At 40.4% G+C, this 13,146-nt stretch overlaps 1 protein-coding gene across 20 annotated transcripts in view; it reads right to left on the bottom strand.

Moving 5' to 3' along the window:
- TMC3 (transmembrane channel like 3) overlaps positions 1 to 13,146 on the bottom strand; it is a 482,220-nt gene that overhangs the window by 62,921 nt on the left and 406,153 nt on the right. For 15 of the 20 annotated variants that reach the window (XM_048868309.2, XM_048868305.2, XM_075133148.1 and 12 more), the window contains 2 exons: positions 9,215 to 9,401; positions 4,855 to 5,132 (listed from right to left, as the gene is read on the bottom strand). The exons of 2 other annotated variants lie outside the window; for them this stretch is intronic. The gene's annotated coding sequence lies outside the window, so the exon portion shown is untranslated. The remainder of the gene's footprint in view (positions 1 to 4,854; positions 5,133 to 9,214; positions 9,402 to 13,146) is intronic. 3 more of the 20 variants (XM_048868304.2, XM_048868306.2, XM_075133145.1) reach the window with 2 other exon arrangements.

Below are 13,146 nucleotides of genomic sequence, written 5' to 3'. Positions count from 1 at the left end.
GCCCTTGTTGCCAAGAAGGCCAATGGCATTTTGGGATGTATAAGTAGGGGCATAGCCAGCAGATCGAGGGACGTGATTGTCCCCCTCTATTCGACATTGGTGAGGCCTCATCTGGAGTACTGTGTCCAGTTTTGGGCCCCACACTACAAGAAGGATGTGGAAAAATTGGAGAGAATCCAGCGAAGGGCAACAAAAATGATTAGGGGTCTGGAACACATGACTTATGAGGAGAGGCTGAGGGAACTGGGATTGTTTAGTCTACAGAGGAGAAGAATGAGGGGGGATTTGATAGCTGCTTTCAACTACCTGAGAGGTGGTTCCAAAGAGGATGGTTCTAGACTATTCTCAGTGGTAGAAGAGGACAGGACAAGGAGTAATGGTCTCAAGTTGCAGTGGGGGAGGTTTAGGTTGGATATTAGGAAAAACTTTTTCACTAGGAGGGTGGTGAAACACTGGAATGCGTTACCTAGGGAGGTGGTAGAATCTCCTTCCTTAGAAGTTTTTAAGGTCAGGCTTGACAAAGCCCTGGCTGGGATGATTTAATTGGGGATTGGTCCTGCTTTGAGCAGGGGGTTGGAGTAGATGACCTCCTGAGGTCCCTTCCAACCTTGATATTCTATGATTCTATGAAATCCCTCCAGGTGTTATCACTCAGCACAGCAGCATGTGGAAACCTCACACCCAGCTAGATTGCATGAATGCTTCCAGAGCCACTCATAAATCACACAGAGAAAGGCAACAGAGCCAAATCCCCCCTGCTCCCAGCCTTGTACCTCAGCAATATACTGTCTTGCACTGCTCAAGATGAGCAGAGCATATTTATTAATTGGTTTACCACTTCAACAGTGGAAAATGGACACACACCAGCCTTTGCAAAACCTGAGCAGATTTGCCACACACTTCATAGAATCATAGAATATCAGGGTTGGAAGGGACCTCAGGAGGTCATCTAGTCCAACTACCTGCTCAGAGCAGGACCAATCCCCAACTAAATCATCCCAGCCAGGGCTTTGTCAAGCCTGACCTTAAAAACCTCTAAGGAAGGAGATTCCACCACCTCCCTAAGTAACCCATTCCAGTGCTTCACCACCCTCCTAGTGAAAAAGTTTTTCCTAATATCCAACCTAAACCTCCCCCACTGCAATTTGAGACCATTACTCCTAATTCTGTCATCTGGTACAACTGAGAACAGTCTAGATCCATCCACTTTGGAACCCCCTTTCAGGTAGTTGAAAGCAGCTATCAAATCCCTCCTCACTCTTCTCTTCTGCAGACTAAATAATCCCAGCTCCCTCAGCTTCTCCTCATAAATCGTGTGCTCCAGCCCCCTAATCATTTTTGTTGCCCTCCGCTGGACTCTTTCCAATTTTTCCACATCCTTCTTGTAGTGTGGGGCCCAAAACTGGACACAGTACTCCAGATGAGGCCTCACCAATTCCGAATAGAGGGGAATGATCACGTCCTTCAATCTGCTGGCAATGCTCCTACTTATACAGCCCAAAATGATGCTAGTCTTCTTGGCAACAAGGGCACACTGCTGGCTCATATCCAGCTTTTCGTCCACTGTAACCCCTAGGTCCTTTTCTGCAGAACTGCTGCCTAGCTGCTCAGTCCCTAGTCTGTAGCAATGCATGGGATTCTTCCATCCTAAATTTCTTCATACAAATACAAATTTCTGGGTGCATTGCTGAGTCTCCAGGCAAGGCTAAGCAATTCCTCTGGTGTGGCCTCATGCAGGTGAGTCATTGAATTGCAGCTCCCTTGCTGGACAATGGTTGTTGATAGGTTGTTTAACACCCCGCCTGGGTGTTGGCTATTTTCCTTGCTGTTGCCTCTGGGGAGCTAATATCTGGCTGATTCCCCAATTTACAGCATGTTTTAGTGACCACCATACAACATAATTCTCATAACTTCATATGCATTAATGATAGACATATATGGATAGAGAAATGACTTTCAGCAGATCATAACCTTTCCCCTGATACCTCACATGGCATGCTTTATATATAAGATCACAGTCATGTATAAATGAGGAATATGGGGGTTACAGGGCGCTCCCCTGAGGTACAGAATGTCCCACCCACTACACTTGGGCAGCTGTCAACACTCATTCTCCATGCTGCCCTGCTTCTCTGCTTCCCAGGACCACTTACTAGAGTGCCCCACTTGCGATCATTCTATGTTTTCTCCCCAGCCCTCTCTCAACTTCTGGTCACAGCCCAGCTCCCTGGCTCCTTTTTAGGATAGACAAAACAGCCAGAGCTCTTTCCCTTCAGGTGTCTCTGGGCCTTTACCTACACTTAGCAACAAGCAGCTATTTTACAGGCTGGTCCCTTTTCCCTGCAGACTTTTTTGTAGGCTGTAGTTGTATGATCCTCTGGGGGACTACAAATTCCAGAATGCCTGTTTTTGTAAGGCAGCACTTGGAGAAGGGATAAGTTGGACCCAGGCCTTATCTTAAACCTATCCTGTAACAGAGGGTTAGGAGAGAAATTATGAGCATGGTTTGCTGGAGGTTGGGATGGGGAGCAGCAGTTAGAAGAAAGAGAAGGTCGGATATATGAATCAAAGCAAACTGACTGAACTGGAAGGAAGGAAGGAAGGAAGGAAGGAAGAAAGAAAGAATGTGTCAGAGAAAGGGAAGGAGATGAAAATTTATAACTCAGGTTAGTTTGGATCAATTTAAAAGAAATAGATAAGCTTTACAAGGCCTGTCAAAGATTTAGCTCAAGAGTAATGACTGAGTTTCAAGAGTCAATGTGCTGCTATGGAAGAAATTGGTATTAGAAGTTTATGGTAACAGTAGTTACAACAGTCAGTAAATACTGACCCATCTGACAAGGGTATTCACCTTTGTGATCCTGATCAAAGTCAGGTGACTGTGGCAAGGAAATAAAGTTAGGTGTTTTGGTTTGGTTCTGCCAATATTTCTGTCACTGTGTGTCAAGCTTATTACAGAAAGAAAGGTCCCCACTCCTTCTCCCTTGTACGATCCTCAGTGAATATGTCTGGACTGTCCACTAGGTGGCTGCAGAGACTATACGATTACAACCAAAGACATTGTAAAATCAAAATATTAGATGCTACCGGGGCTGTGGGGAGAAGAAAGCTCTTCCAGGAGATGGGAATTGGATCAGACAGCCAATCAGAGGGCTCACATGTGCTAGAGGGCCGAAACTTCTCTCCCATCATAAGACTGGCTCCAGCCCCAGCCCCAGCCCAAATCACATCACTTGTGTAAAAACTGTGAGAGTTGGCAACATTGCCTTGAACTGTGTAAGTACATTAAAAAGATCTGATTTTGAAACCATCTCTGAAGCTATTATGAGAATCTGAATGTAGGCATGTCTCATTGGTCTTTTAAAGACATGCTCAGATATGAATTCACTGAAATTCACTTGCCCCCACCTGCTTCATTGTCACCCATTAGGGACATTGCAGCAAATTCTGCAGTGGAATTTCTAAAAGTGTGTAAATTATATCAATCTGTATTAGTCGTGCAAAAATAGACAGCTGCAGAACATTCAGTGTAAGCCAAATCCAGTTCCCAGGCACGTGGGTGGCTGTACAACAGTGCTGTGATTAACATGTGAGGGATACAGCTGGTTTAGATTGAAAAATTCTAAATTTTCATGTCAAAAAAGGTAAATTGAACTTGAAAATTTCCACTTCCATGAGAAAATATCTATGCTGATGACATTTTTCAATTTTCCAATTGGGAGAATATAAACACATTGTTTTTTATTTGCATTCTGAAATTAAATAAATTTGTTGATTTGAAAACAAAATTCACTTAGTTTCAATTTAAAATTTCATTTCATTTTGGACTCCTCCTAATCATCCCCCCTCCCATCCCTGTGCCCAGCAGCAAGAGCTCAGAACATTGGAGTAGACCTTAGCCAGCCTCATAGGACAGGAGCTGCCACTGCAGGATGAGTGCAAGGCAGGCTTGCTCTACAACTCACTGCTGCAACCCGGATCTCCCACTCCCCTGGGGCAGCAGCCAGTACCAGCTCCCTGATGGGTAGGACCTGTCCTGCTTTAGCCACTGGGAACGTTAGAAGGTCTATTGGGAAGAGAAATATATTTTACTACATGTCAAGAAATAAGCAACAAACATTGTCCACAATAAAAACACACTTAAAATTGGAACCTTTTTATGTTGTGGAGACTGATTAAAGTCAATGTACCACTTTCAATGTGGGAAGAACGCTTTTATGTGTTAAATTATTATTACAGAATTTACTGAGAACATATAAATCCTATTGATAGTTATTTATTTTATAAATTCATAAACAATGTATGTGTGTATCAAAGTGATGGTGAAGATAACTGATACAGGCACCATTTGATGACATATTTCATTATATCAAATTTAGAAAAATACAGAAGTAATATGTTATTACATCATATATAGATATTTGCAAAAATGTACCTCTCTTGTCTAATCAGACTGTACATTATACGGGTTAGAGATTGTCTCTTTACTATGGGTTGATCCAAAGCTATTTGAAATCAATGGAAATTCTTCCATTTATTTCAATGGGTTTTGGATCAGGGCATGTGTGTTTGCACAAACGGCACAAAAGGCCACTAATGTTGGCTGGGCACTACTGTAATACAAATAATGAATAAATAATTATTATCAACATCTTAAAATTTCTATACACTTTTATGGTTGACTAGCTTTCAAAATTTGAAGAAAGTACTGCTAAAAAACAGCAGATTGTCCAAAACTAGTTTGTGAAATCCCTAGCTCAACAGGAACACCATTTTAATCACTCTGCCTGCAGGAAGCATTTTTTAAAAACAAGACACAGCATAATATTAGATCAAAAAATACAGAAGGTATACCTTGAAAGTAACCTAAAGAATGTTGATGTCTTTGGTACAGCTCAACAACGGTCTACCAGCACTTTTCCAGACTCAAATCCGCTATCAAGGACAGATTAGGTGCTTAAGACTTTCTTTTTATGTGAGCAAGCAACTGATGCCAAGGACAGGTATATTTTAAATGTCATTGCAGTATCTAGTGTTGATTCCAGCCAATCCTCACAGGAGTCTGTTTTACCTGATGGTGCAATTCTTGAGTCGTCTGTGTCATCTGGCGCAAGTATTCCAGAGCCGAGCCCCTGTATTAAGAAAATTTCAGTTTTTCAAAAAAATTGTGATTTTCTGTTGGGTAAAATAAAAATAACGGCTCACTGGCTGCCCCCAGGGAGGCTCATCAATTTAACTTTCTGCCAGTAACACTGAAAAAATCTTTTGTGGAGGGGTTTGAAGGCTGAGTGCTCGGGCTCTCTGCCTTTCCAGCCCCAGAGCGGGGAAGGGAGGCCAAGCACCTGGGTTCTCTAGCTCCCAGAGCTGCAGGGGAAGCTGAGCGTCCAGGCTCTCTGCCTCTCTGGCAGCCAGGCTCTTACCCTTTTCCTAAATGACAGCAGCTGTCCCGGTGGGCAGCCGAGAAGCTGAAAAATTGCATTTTAGTTCTTCCAGAATAGAATTTTTCTTTAAAACCCTCTCTGCGAAATATTTCACATTGGAACATTTCATCCTGGTTCAGGATGACATTTGTCAACCACACATTTTTCATGGAAACAGATTCCTTTTTCTAGTCAGCTCTACCCTGCACTGGCTGCCTGCTTCCCTCTCCCAAACTCTCAGAATAGCGGGTGTGTCAGGAGTGAGAAGGGATGTGCTGGGACCATGTTTGTGCTGCATTCCGTGACACCGCACCCAGCTCTTCCCTGGCATGGCTTTCTGTGGAATCTAGTGCAGAGAGCGCTGCCTGCTGGCCTATTCATTTTGATCAGGGCTGAGGGGGGATGGTATCTGCATGTGGATTTCGGAAGGCACAGTCCAGCCCTTATTTGATTAAACCTCCACCAAGCAGAACACCAATGTTAGCAGCTATGAGAAAATCCAAGACAAATTGGAGCATCTGGTATTTTCAGCTCTTCTTTTAAGGAACTTGGGCTACACAGAATGAGCTGTTTTCTGGCAACTTTCCATTAAAAGCAGAGCTTTTATATTGTAGGAGAAGTCAGCAGGAGCCCTCATTTTCCCACCACCCACTCCCACTCCCCTACTGAAAAAAAGTGATAAGGTCAGCAATCTCTTAGACTATCCCAGGCATAGTGGGACATCTGATTATCTTCTCAAGAATTTAGGCGCATATATAGTTACAGAATGTGGATTAGAAGCTATTTTCTGGCAGACTTCCATAAATACCAGACAGTATGAGGAGGTTCTTTTGGCAACATCCTTTTCTCTCCTTTCTATAGAAGATATATTGTCTTCCCTGACATACATAATTGTGCTAATGAAAGACAACCAAGATTGTCAATGAATCTACTGATCAGAGAAACATCTAACCCTCATTCTCCTCAAATGTTTTCCACGTGTTTGCATTTTATTACAACAATTTCACACATTTGGAAGTGGGCTGTGAACATCACTGAAAACAGGAAGATTTTATGGTACCAGATATTAGAATGATGGCACTGTGCAGTCTGCCTGACAAGACCATGTAGGTTCAACCCCCTGGGCCCACTGTTACAAACATAGCTGTCCCCCAAAATAATTAAACCACGTTTCTATCACATTGTATACAGGGGACCTCATCACATCCCCAAAACTGCTGCAGCTTTGGTCACATCAAAACTATAGTAATGGGTCAAAATTAAAATAGGATGGGAGGGAGGAGACTATCCATAACACAAGACTGAGTTCTGATATAAACATGAATTGCAATTTGGTTCCCCAGCATAGTGGTTTTATAGGTCCTGATTCAGTTAAGCATTTAAGCAAATGTTTAAATCCCACTGATTTCTGGGTCCATGGTGCAGATGGCCCCTTAGAACAAGGAAGGTTATGTAGGCTTATTTAGAGTTCAGATGTCTAATTAGAAAACTGTGACTGCAAACCTATGTGAGATAATGCAGAAGGGGCCAACGGCTGCTTGGCTATCAGAACATTCAGGTGACTGGGTTCACTTTAGGATACTGCAATTTATCAATATGGGATAGATTTATTTTCTTTAGTAATTTATAAGATGTAGATGCATTATTCTTGTGTCTCCATTACATAATTCAACTATTTACTATGAATATTAATTTCTTCTACTGCCAAATTTCTACATTCTTCTCATTTATTCCTTCTCCAAATCATCCCTCCCACCTCTACCTCTATCCTCCTGAATAAAGGGTAGGAAAGAGAGACACAATGCTTGCTGTCTGTCAGTCAGCTTTTACTGACAGATGGAAAAAAGAGCTAAGAACACCAAGTACGTCTTCTTGCAAGGGCAAGATGTGGTGCTCCCAATAGGAGTCATATTGGACTAATACTTATATTTGATCTTAGCTAAAAGGAATTCCAATGAAATTTTATGAGATCATTTTTCCTCTGGTGTCCCAGAGATTTATAAAAACTTTGTTTAGTCTATATATAATTTCCTAAATATTGTAGCTGCCATAAAGAATCATATTGCTTAAGCAATTAATGCTAATTATTTCCTTATTTTTTTTCTTGGCAACAAATATGTATACATTGTTTAATGTCATTGACATTACTGAAAATAGTCTCGTTAGTTCTGTTTATCTGAATGGGTAGGTATTAGCTGTTGGGGAAGAAAAAAATGCTTGCTGTCAGCTGTGATGAAGTCCTTTTTTCGAAAATATCCTGGTTTTGCAATAAGAATTATTTAACCCTACATCCAAAAAAGTTACTAGCAATTCCCTCCTATATTTTACAGAAGGGTCTAAAAACCTTAAATCTCAATCTGAACACTCCCAAACTTTGGAAAGCTACAAATCTGGACCTGAATCTTATGATTCAATCTTCTCTCTATATTTTGTTTAAACAAACATAGTACAGAAGGCAGCAGTATAGTATTAAATTCCATTCTTAAAAACAACAATATAATTTTTTGTATGATAACTTGAAAAGATAGACAGTGGGAAGAAAAATTACTAGAATTGGAGAGAAAATAATTTCCACCCTTTAAGAAATGCCAACATTTCAAAATCTGTAATTTTATCATGGAATGAAAATTCTGAAAATTTTGAATTCGGAAATATTGAAACATTGTATTTCAATTATTTCAAAATATTTCATTACAATGAGATAAAAATGTTTAATTTTAATGTCTAAACATTATAACAATATTTAACATAATATAATATGATGTTAAAATAAATATTGTAATATAAATGCCAAAATGAAACAAAACAATAAGGTAAAAATGGAATGGTTACCTTATAAAAACAAAACATAACATTATCAAAACAAATTCAGAAAGTTGAAATGATTTCAACACTTTGTTGACATTTTTCTCAAAATTTGCACATTCCTGTAGAACATTTCCATTCTGAACCCCCCGCCCCGCATTTTCTGATGAAAAACGATTCCTTGAAAATGTTCCAACCAGCTCTAATAATCACATTAATTAATACAATATGGTGTCATCGAATAAATTGGTACAAAGAAATAAAGCTCAGTGACTTATCTTATGAATTCCTTAGAGTGTGAGCTTCCAGGGTCAGGGACCAGGTTTTCTCAAATGCACCCCAAAGGTTTAGAGAACACTCAGCAGGGACTACTGTAAATAATAATTGTGAAAAGATGGAGGCCTATACAATGTACACCGGACAGGTAAATGGATCCTCTTTAAGAATAAAAGTTACCTTACAGGAGAATAGAAAATGGCCCATGTGGTAACAGAGAAATTTCCCTATGCCACTCTAGTTTTTCATCATCTGAGTTATTACCTGGTTTTAAATGGTGTAGAAAAACAAAATAAGATTTCTAAGTGGCTCAGCAGGCTTGATGGCATTATCAGTATTGTGCTATGTACATTTGTAATCTTATTGTGTACCCATTTGTGACTGTTTCAGGGAATATGCTACCAAAACAATAATCATATTAGTAGCTTGCAAGATTCGATTAATGGAGAATGATATCAATACATTTCTGCTAGGTCATTTCTTTGGTTTTCATAACATCTGTAGAACAGCTGCCAGGCATTTTTTGTTAAAAGAAATATTTGTAATTTGACAATCTTTTATACTGCCCAGTGAAAAGAAACAAACATTAGAGGACCTTTAATAGCTACTGCATTGAGAGAAAATAGGTCAGCGTGCTTTCCCTTCTTCTTGGGGCCACATCCAATGCCCATTGAAGTCAATGGGAACCTTCCAGAGAAGCTAGATCTGCTTACCTCTTTCTATTGCTACCATGGCACTTGTCTATTCACTCACATCTTCGTGCTGACCACAGTCTCCTGATCGATCATCTCATCTTCTTCCAGAGATCTAAGGAATATTTGGAACCTGAAAATCTTTTAAACAATTCAATAGCCCAAAAGAAATGTGGTCAGCTCTTAAACCACTGGTAGATTCAGCAACCTGGGACAGAAGAGAGAGAGAACTCACACTGGTCAGAAGGATTAATATGCTACATCTGTTGAAGAGTAGGCTGTGTTTTCCCCACCAAAGGCTAAAAGACTATTCCTTTGGCTCTCTGCTCAAGCACCATGCTGCAGGTTTGCTACATCTCCTCCTGTCACTTCCCTTTTTAACGATCTGTTATTCCTAATGTTATCACTTGAGTTGTTTCATTTAGTGGCTTAATTGTTGGAGGAGGAGGAGGTCTACCAAAGCATGCTTTCCTTTTCGTGCGCATCTCTTCTCTAGTTGTCAAACTCTAAATATACGGCTTTGCACTGTTGTTCCCCCAGAAAGAATGCAGACTGGTGGGTAGCCCAAAATTAAACACCAGCTTTCATATTGACCATATCATGTTCCCAGATAAAACACTTGCTATAGCCCTACCTTGAAAATGTACCCCATAACTAGGGCTGTATCAAACAAGGTTACAATGGCTATCCTTATTAATTCAGTTAATAGCACTCTTGTAGCCTTGCAATGTTATTAATTATTTATATTGCAGTAGCAACCAGTGGCCCCAAATGAGACAAAGGCCCCAGTGCATTAGGCACTGAACAAATACCTAGTAAAAAAAAACTCCCTGCCCTGAAGAGCTTATAATTTAAATAGGCGAGACAGGCATTCTGCTTTTCTCATCCTTTATCTATCTCCAGTTCACAGGTGGGAAACGGAAGTGATTTGCCGAAGATCCCAGAGAAGATATGTGCCACAGCCAGGAACTGAGCTTAGATTTCTTAAATCGCAGCTCAGTGCCTTAGTATAAAGCCATTCTTCAATCTGTGGAAAATATACCAGTCCAAGCACAATGCCTACTAGCCTGCATTCATCACAATGAAAATATGCTTTACTCACCCAATCAAAAATACAACCACCCTCCCTCTGAATCAGTGCACAAGTAAAATTTTGCGAGACTGTTCTGTTTGTATGAAAATTGACTTTTCCATCCTGTCCTGTGTTTTTATTTACAATTATTAGGCAAGGATACTATGAAATATTAATTAGAATATTGAACTTTTCTTGTGTGTACGTGTGCAGGGAGACACACATGACCTTGGACAAACAAACATTTGTTCCAACTTGTCCCCAGCTGCATGGGTCAGGATTGCACTAATTTCATTACGCAGAATTATGTCAGGTTTTTCAGTACTATTAGCCCCAGCATGAGGCTCAGGACCCAACAGTCTCTGAACTGAGGCCAAATGCGTTTGTAGTGATTAGCTGATAAATTAGCAAAGTAGTCAGCCTGTTAAAGCAAACGCTTTTGGAATGTAATTGGATAGTGAATGATTTCATTTACCACCGATTGAAACAGTACTGTGGTATGATTGCTTGTGATCTCATAAGGTATATACCTAACATTTCACACCTTGTGGCAGAAAGAAACGGAAGAGTAATTAAATTATAATAATGCCATTCACATCAATACAGGGGTGGTCAATGTTTCCACTGTAAATTCCTATTCTCTGGGTAGTATGATAGGGCTGTAAAAATTAGCTTTGGATAAAACTTGGTTAACAAGGTCTTACACTAGGAGCAAGTTTTTAAAATTGATTGCGAGAGACCATTAAAATTGGGCTATGGCCATGTCAAAAAATAAATTTATACCACATTTTTTCCATGCTTGTATAATAAGAGTATAACAGTAGGACAAGGGGTCTCAAACTGCGGGTCGTGACCCCTCAGGGTGTGTGGGGGGGTCGTGAGCTGTCAGCCGCCAAACTCCCCTTCGCCTCTAGCATTTATAATGGTGTTAAATGTAAAAAAGTGTTTTTCATTTATAAGGGGGGGGGGTGTCACACTCAGAGGCTTGCTGTGTGAAAGGGGTCACCAGTACAAAAGTTTGAGAACCACTGCAGAGGAATATACTACCAATCACAAGGGGTGCTGGAACACTTTTTATAGTGGAGGTGCTGAGAGCCATTGAACCAAACTGTAACCCCTGGATATGATGGAAACCACTTCAAGTCAGGAGGTGCTGCAGCACCCCTGCACTCCTAGCTCTAGCACCTATGCTAGCCACCTGACTAACTAAGATGGTGATCATGATGGTGAAATGCTCTGGGAGATTAGAGGGGCTATAACAAATAGAAAACTCAATAAAAATGGGGGATTTCAACTATTCCCATATTGACTGGGTACATGTCACCTCAGGATGGGATGCAGAGATAAAGTTTCTAGACACCATTAATGACTGCTTCTTGGGGTGGCTAGTCCTGGAATTCACAAGAGGAGAGGCAATTCTTGATTTAGTCCTAAGTGAAGCACAGGATCTGGTGCAAGAGGTGAATATAGCTGAACCGCTTGGTAATAGGGACTACAATGTAACTAAATTTAACATTCTTGTTGGAGGGAAAATACCAGAGAAGCCCACCACAATAGCATTTAACTTCAGAAAGGGGAACTACACAAAAATGAAGAAGCTATTTAAATGGAAATTAAAAGGTAGCCACAAAAGTGAAATGCCTACAAGCCGCAGGGAAACTTTTGAAAAAGAACATAATAGAGGCTCAAATTAAACGTATACTCCAAATTAAAAAAAGCACAGTTAGAGGACCAGAAAACATGGCTAAACAACAGGCAAAAAGGCATTCTTTAACAAGTGGAAGTCAAATCCTAGTGAGGAAAATAGAAAGGAGCATAAACTCTGGCAAGTGAAATGTAAAAGTACAATTAGGTAGGCCAAAAAAGAATTTGAAAAGCAAAAGACACAAAACCTAACAGCAATTAAGTACATCAGAAGAAACAAGCCTGCCAAAAAAATCAGTAGGGCCACTGGACGATCGAGATGCAAAAGGGAGCACTCAAGGAGGACAAGGCCATTGCAGAGAAGCTAAATGAGTTCTTTGCAAGGCAGGGGATGTGATTCCCACACTTGAGCCATTCTTTTTAGGTGACAAATCTAAGGCCCTGTCCCCTATTCAGGTGTCAATAGAAGAGGTTTTGGAACAAATTGATAAATTAAACAGTAATAAATCATGAGGACCAGATGACATTCACCCAAGAGTTGTGAAGGCACTTAAATATGAAATTGCAGCACTACTAATTGTGGTATATAACCTGTCATTCAAATCAGCTTCTGTACCAGATGACTGGAGGATAGCTAATGTGATGCCAATGTTTAAAAAAGGCTCTAGAGGAGATCCTGGCAATCATAGACCAGTAAGCCTAACTTCAGTACCAGGCAAATTGGTTGAAATTATAGTAAAGAATAGAATTATTGGACACATAGATGAACACGATTTGTTGGGGGAAGAGTCAACACAGCTTTTGTAAAGGGAAATCATGCCTCATCAATTTATTAGAATTCTTTGAGGGGGTCAACAAACACATGGACAAGGGTGATCCAGAGGATACAGTGTACTTGGACTTTCAGAAAGTCTTTGACATAGTTCTTCATCAAAGGCTCTTAAGCAAAATAAGCAGTCATGGGTTAAGAGGGAAGGATCAGTTAGCTGATTAAAGGACAGGAAACAAAAGGTAGAAATAAAGGATCAGTTTTCAGAATGGAGAGAGGTAAATAGCCCCTACTTCACACCATGCACTCAACCTGTGTAACTCATGCCACAGGATTTTGAGAAGGCCAAAAGAATAACGGTTCAAAAAAGAATTAGATAAGTTCATGGAGGACAGGTACACCAATGGCTATTAACCAAGATGGTCCGTGACACAACCCTATGCTCTGGGTGTCCTAAACCTCTAACTT

The sequence above is a fragment of the Caretta caretta genome, chromosome 10 (assembly GCF_965140235.1).
Source record: "Caretta caretta isolate rCarCar2 chromosome 10, rCarCar1.hap1, whole genome shotgun sequence".
NCBI classification, from domain to species: Eukaryota; Metazoa; Chordata; order Testudines; family Cheloniidae; genus Caretta; species Caretta caretta.
The sequence above is the reverse complement of the archived record's forward strand: the minus strand, read 5'-3'. Positions and strand labels throughout refer to the sequence as shown.